Source organism: Bos grunniens, chromosome 7 (genome assembly GCF_055505025.1).
Source record: "Bos grunniens cultivar Pamir isolate PY7600 chromosome 7, Bosgru_T2T1.0, whole genome shotgun sequence".
Classification (NCBI taxonomy): Eukaryota; Metazoa; Chordata; class Mammalia; order Artiodactyla; family Bovidae; genus Bos; species Bos grunniens.
Genome location: NC_141171.1, coordinates 51,159,647 through 51,169,622, shown reverse-complemented (window position 1 = coordinate 51,169,622; position 9,976 = coordinate 51,159,647). Strand labels below are relative to the sequence as shown.

The window sequence follows — 9,976 nt, the reverse complement described above, 5'->3', positions numbered from 1 at the left end:
AGCTTGGCAAAAAGACCATAAGAGCAGTTTCCTCCTATTTTCAGTTTTCTTATTCTCTTCCCTAGTGGGTGCTCAGTCCTCATTCTAGAATTTCTTAGGGGGGAAAAAAAAATCTCATCACCCTTCCGATTATTTTATTTTTCTTCTCTTGGCAAAAACTTACAGGGTAAGATAAAAAAAGAATTGTGACCATATTGTGCACATACCCTTTTCTAATCAGGGGTTTCCTTGGTAGTTGGTTTTGCAGCCTTCAGCTGAGAAATTCCCCAGCTTCTACAACTCCTTTCTAATCATTGCTTAATGTCATTAAAATTTGATTCTCTAGAGCAGAGGCTGGCATACTATGGCCCACAACCCTGATGCCTGTGTTTGTAAATAAAGTTTTATTGGAACACAGCCACGCACATTTGTTTACCTATTGTGTGTGGCTGCCCTCCTGCTATAACAGCAGAGTGGGGTAGTTGCCATGGAGACCAGATGGTTCAAAAGCCTAAAATATTGACTGTCTCGCCCTTCCAGAGAGTTTGCAGACCTGCTGCTCTAGAGCATCTATAGCCTTCAGTTTGTATTAATTATTTATTGTCAAATAACAAATTACCCCAAAATTCAGCAGGTTAAGGCAAGAGATATTATTTCCCAGTTATCTGTGGGTCAAGAATACAGGAGTGGCTTTAACAGGGTGGTTCTGAGTCAGGGTTTCTCATGAAGTTGCAGTTAAGACATCAGCCAAGACTCCAGCAATCTGAAGGCTTGACTGGAGCCGAAGGCTGGAGCTTCCAAGAGGGTTTCCTCACGTGGCCATTAGTAGAAGGCCCGGTTCCTTGCTAGTTGCTGGCAGGAGGTATCAGTTCCTTACCACGTGGACCTCTGCACAGGGTTACTTGAGTGTCCTCACAACATAGCAATCAACTTTCTTCCAGCAAGTGATCTGAGGGCAAGGAGAAGACTGTAACATCTTTTATGATCTAGTGTCAGGATTCACACACCCTTATTTGCATATTATTCTATTTATTAGAAGGAAGTTACTAAGTTCAGTCCATACTCAGAAGAAAATTAAGCTTCATCTTTTATTTTTAGTTATTTATTTTTTGGAGCTTTGAGGTATTTTATGATAAAAAGCTGGTACCCATGTACACAAATGAATAAGAACTTAAAATTCATCATACATTTACTTCATTTTCTAGCTTGAGTTTCTAGTAAATCTTTAGCTTCATTGATTTTGACTGCTATCTAAGGAGATCCTGTCTTGTCTGGGTGATTTAAATGCACAATTCATCGATGAGCATCTCTTATTTTTTCTTTATTGGCAGTAGGACTTAAACCTAGTATTAATGCTGCTTCCCATTTTGTCACTTTGCATTCAAACTCATCTCTGTAATGGTCACTAGTAAAGGCAGACTTGGATAGACTGTGAAAAATCTGTTTTACTTGAGAGTCCATATGCCTCACGGCTTGCAAAACATAACGACCTGCACAATGGTCAGTCTAACTGCTACCACTATATTGGCCATAGTTCCAGCTCAGCTCCCCTGCTTCCTCAGAGACTGTGGTTCATTCCAGCCAGAGGCCACAGCCACCAATTCCACACCTCTATCAGAAAGCAACGTGGCCACCACCAGCAAGCACAAATTGCCCACACATGGGTGCCCCAGGGATTCAGCTTCATCTAGTAAAGGAAAACATATAAAAGAATTTAAGGACATATTTTCAAACCACCATCCTTAATTCCAATCCATTTTTTTTCCTGTGAATCTTGGACTTTTTTTAAAATTTTTAATTGGAGGATAATTGCTTTACAGTGTTGCGTTGGTTTCTGCCATACAATAACGTGAATCAACTATAAGTACACATATGTCCCCTCCCTCTTGAACCTATCTCCAATTACCCCCCATCCCTCTAGGTAGTCACAGGGCACCACCAACCCCTTTTTTAAGGAGTTGTGTTTTTTTTAAGGCCTACAAGAGGATTAAACTTTTCCTGTAAAGGACCAGTTAGTAAATATTTTTGGCTTTGTGGGGTATAAGATCTTTGTTACAACTGTTCAGCTCTGTATAAGGAAAGTAGCCTACGGACTTTCTCTGGTGGTCCAGTGGCTAAGACTCCACGCTCCCGATGCAGGGGGCCTGGGTTCCATCTCTGGTTGGAGAACTAGATCCCACATGCCACAATTAAGAGTTCACATGCCACCACTCAAAATCCCTCGTGCTGCAACAAAGATTCAAGATCCCCAGTGCCAAAACTAAGACCCGGCACTTCGCTGCACCCAGATAAATAAATAAGCATTTTTTTAAAAAAGGAAAGTAAACTAGACAATAGATAAATGAATGGGCATGTCTGTGTTCTAATGAAATTTTATTTACAAAAATAGGCAAGGAGTTGGATTTGGCTGATGGGCTGTAGTTTGCCATCCTCTGGTCCAGAAGATTCTTCTTCAAGAACACAAACCAAAAAGTTGACTCGTGTGGCAGACATTTTTTTTTTCATTTTATTCTTCTATTTTTTAAAAAATATGGAACACTTCATGAATTTGTATGCCATCCTTGCCCGGGGGGCCATGCTAATCTCTGTAGCCTTTCAATTTTAGTATATATGCTGCTGAAGTGAGCACGAAGACATACAATTTTAAGCTGGGGATCTGTGCATCTTGGACCCTTCTCAACCAAGTCATAAACTCCTCCAGGATAAAAATCATGACATATAGTTCTTTTTATTCTCCTTCAGCATTCAATAAGGTTCTGAGCATGTAGTTGCTATCTGATTAATAATTGTTTATCATTTAATGGATTCATAGTATTCTATTATATGACTATTCTATAATACTTAAGCAATTCTTACTACTCTTTGTTGGTACAAACACTCTGCAGTAAATATGGTTCTGCATGCATATTTGTACACACATATGAGTATATTCTAGGAGAGATTCCTAGAAGTATAATTAATTGAAAGATCAAAGTGAAGTCGCTCAAGTCAAAGATCATGTGTACTCTTAATATGACAAAAAAGAATTTCAAATTAATGTTAGTGTGTATTTTATTTCATATAATAAATGCACAATATTTCAGGACAAAATAAAGATCTATAAGGTGCTTTGAACTTTATAGACTTGTATTTCCTATGCGATCTTCATAGAAACCTGTTAAGCTCTTTCTATGTCAAGTAGTACAATTGAATGCTGATGACCAATGTATATTGTTAGGTGGTGTTTATAGATCATAGAGCAGGCAGAAATGAAATGTTTCCTATTTTCATGTTTTCAGAGAACCTCATAGAACTTTTAGATTTCCCAGAACATAACATTGAAATTGCCACTAGCACTGCCCTTGCTACATCAAAATTCCTTTCCTGAAAGTCCTTAAAACACAAATCTATTCAGGAGACAGTATATCCCCTCATCTCCCTATCACGTCAGTGTATCCTATGGAAAGGGCCAAAGGATTGGCCTTGCATCAATGGACCATGAAAGGATGACATTTTAAAAAGTCATTTTCAATTAAAAGAACTTGAAGAGGAAAAGAAGGAACCAAATTGTATTGAGTGCTTACTAAGTATCAGATTCTTTAACAGGAAGTTAAAGTGAATATTATTAATCTGTCTTTCAGAGATGAAGAAATACGCTCCAGAGGATCTATTGACTTTATTGACCAGTCAAGATTAATTTGAATTGAGATCTTTCTAACACCAAAGTTGTGTCCACTATATGATGCTCCCGCCCAGTATGCTCAGAGTGTATTGATATTGATATTGATATTGATATTGATATTCTCACATACAAGACCTCAGACCACTGATTTCCTGAGCCTGGCCTTATGACACAAATCAGCTTCAGGAAAATTTCAGCCTTTGCTCTGTCCAAGAATAAAGCAGGAGCTGTCCATCTGAAAGCAGACTGTTCAGCAGGTAAAAGGAAGCCAGCAGAAAATAGGGTAACCAGAAGTAGTTACCTTGACCTAGAGTGGAGAGAAATGGAATGACTTAATTTAGTCATATTGTCTCGTCATTATGCTAATTAGAGGAAATAAAAAAGGAAGAGAAGGCAAATGGAAAGGAAAAGAATGGTGGTTAGGGGAATACCTGAGAGAAATAAACTGATTGCTATTTATGGTTCCAATGAGGTAAAACCAAAACCGAAACTTCTTTGCACTGCCTGTTTATGACTTGACTTTGGGGGGGAAATTATTTTACTGTATTTCAGCTTGTCTACCTAATAAATATTGGAAACAAACTTTACAATTTTATAACTACTTCTCTCCCTGTGCTTGGAGATTGTTCCTGGATTGTATTTCTTCCAAATACAGAATATAAATGAACGTATATATTATAATATAACAAAATAGCTAGAGTCAAATTTCACTCATGTGGACTCTAAATTCAGAATTTATTTTAAAAAAATCAGTCATAGGTTGTGCTGAAATTTATGTTATTGGGAGTATAGATTTTTAAAAAAACAATGAAGTCATTGAAAAACACAAGTGGTGATTGTCAACTCATTTAAGAGAATTAATTACCTGTAAATAATGTAACACCTATTGTATATTTACTGCTTCTGTCTGAATTCAGGACAAAAAAAAGTTGAATTTATTCAGTAAAGAAATTCTTGTTTATATGGCATTCCACAACTGAATTAACCCCTAAGGGGCTACTATGAAAAGTGATTGTGAAAGTTGCTTAGTCATATCCGACTCTTTGTGACCCCATGGACTATACAGTCCATGGAATTCTCCAGGCCAGAATACTGAAGTGGGTAACCTTTCCCTTCTCCAAGGGATCTCCCCAAGCCAGGGATCGAACCCAGGTTTCCCGCTTTGCAGGAAGATTCTTCACCAGCTGAGCCACATGGGAAGCCCTCTACTATACAAACTTAGATTGACTTTTTGGGAATGTTGAAAGTAAGAGGTTAAAAATTAATTTTTGGAAGGAAGGGTTAAGCTAAAAGAAAGTAGAGAATTAGGGTCTAGAAATTGGAATCGACATGTAAGAGGCTTTTTGGTGACATCCAGAGGTTAGCTCTGGTAGTGTGGTGTGGATGGAAGCAAATTTTCAGGGATTTTCAGGAATGACTAAGTGGTAAGTAAATGGAGCATTGTAGAGAACATACATCCCAAATATTTGGCAGGGGAATGAAGGAGAAAAAGGATAGTGATGATGGGGGATGGACGATAATGGGAAGTGAAGTGAAGTCGCTCAGTCGTGTCCAACTCTTTGTGACCCCATGGACTGTAGCTTCCCAGGCTCCTCCATCCATGGGATTTTCCAGGCAAGAATACTGGAGTGCTTTGCCATTTCCTTCTCCAGGAGATCTTCCAGACCCAGGGACTGAACCCAGGTCTCCCGCATTGTAGGCAGACACTTTACCGTCTGAACCACCAGGGAAGTAAATGGAGATTTTTGCAAAAAGTGGGAGACTTCTGCATGATGGTAGGCAGAAAAAGATTGTTCTAGAAAGGAATGGGATTAAAATACTGGGTAGAAATGAGGAAATTAATAAATTAGACTTTATAAGAGAGACAAAATTCTGCTCTTTAAAAGACAGTCTAAGAAAACGAGAAGACAAGGCACACAGTAGGAAGAAGCATTTGCAAATTGCAGATCTGATAAAGTATTGGTAAACTGAATACGTAAAAGACTCACTAAACTCAATAATAAGAAAACAATCCAAAAAAGAAAAAAAATGGGCAGCAGATTTAAACAGACACTTTACAGGAGAAGATACACAGATGGCAAACAAGTACCTGAAAAGATGCTCGAGACAATTAGTCATTAGGAAACTGCAAACTAAAATGACAATGAGACATCACTACATACCTAGTAGAATGGCTTAAAAAATAAATGAACAACTGATGTCAAATGCTGGTAGGGATGCAAAATAACTGGAACTCTCGTACATTGGTTTTGGGAATGCAAAATGGTGCAGCCACTCTGGTAATTTCCTATAAAGATAAACATGCATATATTCTATGTTATAACAGTCCCATTCCGAGGTATTTATTCAAAACAAATGAAAACTTACATCCACAGAAAAAACTCTATGGGAATCTGAAATATATATATATATAATATATATATAGCTGAATCACTTTTCTATATACCTGAAACTAACACAATATTGTAAACCAATTATACTTCATTAAAAAACCTCTAAGGAGATGTTTATAGCAATTTTGTCCATAGTTTACAAAAGCTGGAAACATGCCAAATGTCCATTAAGATGAAACAGATTGTGGTACACCTCTACAATGGATTCAGTTCAGTAATAAGAAAGGAACAAACTACTGATACATGCAGCACCATTATTACACTCAGAGAAAGAAGCCAGATTCGAAAGACTACATATTGTATGATTCCATTTATACAACGTTTGGGAAAAGGGAAACTATAGGGATCGAAATGCAATCAGCAGTGGCAAGGGGGCTGAGGTAGGGGAGGTACAAAGAAGTGTGACAGAACTTTTTAGGGTGATAGAAATATGATATATCTTGATTGTCACAATTGTTACATGACAGCACAAGTTTGCCAAAATTCATAGAACCTTGTATCACAAAAGGATGAATTTTACTATATATAAATTATATCTCAATGAACTTGAAAAACAAATTTAAATGGCTGGGTAGAGAATAGTTTCTGGGCGAAAGTAGGAATACTTGAGCTGCACGGTTTTTCTTGCTTTCAAGATTTGCATACATGTTTCCTTCACATACGGAGCCTCCCTCTTTCCTTTTTTTCCTGAGTAACTCCTTATTCTCCTTTGCATTTCAGTAAAGCATCACTTCCCCGCCCCCAGAAAACCTTCCCTGACCCCAAGACTAGGTTAACTTTTCCTGTTATGAGTTCCTAATAACATGCTTATCGAATCCCTGTGGCATGTAGTGTATCATACTCTATTGCAATTGCTTATTTAATCGTTTCTCCCCTTTTGTGCTGTAGACTCTGACAGCAGAAATAGCATCCATCTTAGTTAATTATTGTGTCCTTATATTTAGCACAGAGCCAGGAAAAATGCTTATTGAATAATATAAAGCAGAAGGTTTAGAATGGCTCAAGGAGAAATTGAATACTAAATTGATAAGTGATGAAAAAGATGTAAGTTACTCCCAAAACTATGTCTCCATTTCTGACCTCATACCTATGTTCTACTACCATAATTCAGATTGTCTATGTGATATCTTCACAGAGATGCCCCACTGTTGTTTTAGCCTTAATATATATTTCTAAGCAGAAGTAATTTTCTCCCTCCTCTATTTCATTCAAATTGAATTATTCTCCCAATTATTCTATTTCTGTCAAGTGGTATCTCTATCTTATAGTCTTCCAAAAGGGAAACCTAATTACATTTAACATCTCCTTCTATTTGCCCTCTCATCTAATTTGATCTGAAAAATGTTCAGTCCTTCTTTTGAAATAATTCTCATTCACATTTACATTTTTTTAAACTCCCACTGCTATTCTTATACAGTCAAATATAATCAGAGAGGTAGATACCAAACAAGAAAACATATATTCAAATATGTAATTATGACCTGAGATAAGTACATAGAGGAAACATAAACAGGGATGTTACAGAGAATTATGGGATGAGGAGGACCTAATCCATGTAGAGTGGCAAAAGAGCACTTCTTTGAGAAGATAACATTTAAGCCAAGAAAAATGAGAGAGAGAGCCAGCAATAGGGAGAATAGAAAGGAGACCATACTGAACTGAAGGAGAAGAACATGCATAGGATTTGAGGTATGGGAAAAAATTGGAGTTCAATGATAGCATGTTTGGAAACTGAGAAAAGATGATTATAGCTGGAGGGCAGTGAGCAAGGGGGAGGAGTGACAGATAGGAGGTTAGGGAAGCAGGCAGGGACCAGATCATGTGAAGTGTTGGCAAAGGATTTGGATATTATTCCTTCTAATGTGAAGCTACTGAAGAGTTTTTATCGAGAAGTTATGGTAAGCAAGAAAATTGTTAAACATGTGAACATATCTAAATAAGCATTTATCGTAAATGACATTAACCATGATGTTAAAGTCTAGATTGAGAAGATGTTACAACTAAAATACTAGATAGCAACAGTGAGCAGAATAGGAGGAAAAGTCATTGGAGATAAAGTTTTAATAAATTAACTTTAGACTTTCTAATGTTCCTGTTAAAAATGTGAGAATAATTACCAAAAGGATAGAAATATAAAGGCTGTAAATCAATAAAGGTAAAGAAAGAGGAATAAATAAAACTGAAATTATCCAATAAAAGGCATGCAAGGAGCAAAAAGAGTTAAAATGCATTATAAATAAAAAACACACCACAGAATTGTAGAAATGAGTCCAAATATGTCAATAATTTAAGTTCAGTTCATATATACATTAATCTTGTCAGTTAAAATCATAACTACTTATATTAGATAACAAGGAAAAAAATTTGGCTGTACGTATTTACCATTCAGTTCAGTTCCGTTCAGTCGCTCAGTCGTGTGCGACTCTTTGCGACCCCGTGAATCGCAGCACGCCAGGCCTCCCTGTCCATCACTAATTCCCGGAGTTCACTCAGACTCAAGTGCATCGAGTCGGTGATGCCATCCAGCCATCGAATACATAAAGGCATAGAAATGTTGAAAGCCAATGAGTGGAAAAAATACATGATGGGCAGATATTTCCCAAAAGAATGCTAGTGCAGTGATACTAATGCCAGACAGAACAGACCTTAAGGTAGAAAGTATTGTTAAGAATAAACTGATTTAAAAAGTAATAAAAAATAACTTACCAAGGAGATATAGCAATTCTGAATCTATATGTGAACTTACAATTTATCTTCAACAGATATAAAGCAAAAATATCATTGACAGAATTTTAAGAAGTAAATTTTAAATTACAGTGGGAAAGTTGTTTTTTTAAACTACATTTCCTACAGAACAGAAGTAGCAGACAACATATTAATAAGGATACAGAGGACATGAACAACACCTAGCAAGATTTATTTCATGGATGTAGTCAGAATCCTTTACCTAACAGATATTACATGTTCTTTTTAAGTACACATGGAAAACTTACAACATTTAACTGCAAAGCCAGTCTCTGCCATTTCTGCAGAGAAATAGCAAAATAACTGACATCATATGGACTACATTCTTTTTTTACTATAACAAAACTAGAAAATCAATAACAAAAAGTCCCACACCCCAAAATAGAGTGACTTTTAGTTTCTGCCTTAAGCACATAGATAGATGGTAATAGTGCCATTACTGAGATGGGAAAGCCTGAAAGAGGAAAATGTTTTTAAGCTGAGTGGAAATGGGTCAGAGGAAAGATGAAATCAGTTCAGAGATGTCTGGCCAACCTAACACCTAGTGAGGTATTGGGACAGATGTACCTCAACTGATTCACCAGCCATAGATTTAATGTGTCTGCTTTGACCACACTTCTTTTCAAAGAACCTGTTTCTATTTTGGGAATTTGTAAATTTGAGTTTGAAATGTACTTCAATTAATACTGTCAATTAATTGGTTATACTGCCATCTAGTGGTATACTTTAGGATTAGCAAAAGATGTGATTTTGTTTATTAGATGAACTCACTTACACTTAAAAAAAAAAGAAAGCAAGGATTGGTTGTGTTGTTCACAATATTGCCATTATCATGTCTATATTATGCATCTTTTTCCATATCCCAAAGTATCAGTATTGCCTTTATATTAAACTATTAATATTGCAAAAGATTTCTCCCCAAACAAAAAAAGCTGAATACACAAAAATTACACAAAAGCTAATATCTGTTGAGTGCTTATTATATGTTAGGCACCACTGTAAGTTCTTTACATGAGCATATCATCTAATATTCACAGCATCTATGTAAATACTGTTATGTCTGACTTGAGGGAATTGAGGGATAGAAGGATAAGTAATTTACTCAAAAGCTACATGGCTAGTAAAGCACAGAGCTGAGACTTGGATATAGGTAATACAGTTCTACAGCTCTTCAGCTTAACCATTATTAACATGGTTT

At 36.5% G+C, this 9,976-nt stretch overlaps 1 non-coding gene and 1 pseudogene across 2 annotated transcripts; both read right to left on the bottom strand.

The window, feature by feature from the left end:
• Positions 1-1,173: 1,173 nt before the first annotated feature.
• LOC147369476 (mitochondrial import inner membrane translocase subunit TIM14 pseudogene) lies at positions 1,174-3,507 on the bottom strand (annotated as a pseudogene). The gene has a single exon (XR_015167493.1). The product of XR_015167493.1 is annotated as a mitochondrial import inner membrane translocase subunit TIM14 pseudogene (transcript).
• LOC147369477 (U6 spliceosomal RNA) lies at positions 2,504-2,608 on the bottom strand. Its single transcript, XR_015168730.1, has one exon. It is a non-coding gene; the product is annotated as a U6 spliceosomal RNA (small nuclear RNA).
• Positions 3,508-9,976: the final 6,469 nt, after the last annotated feature.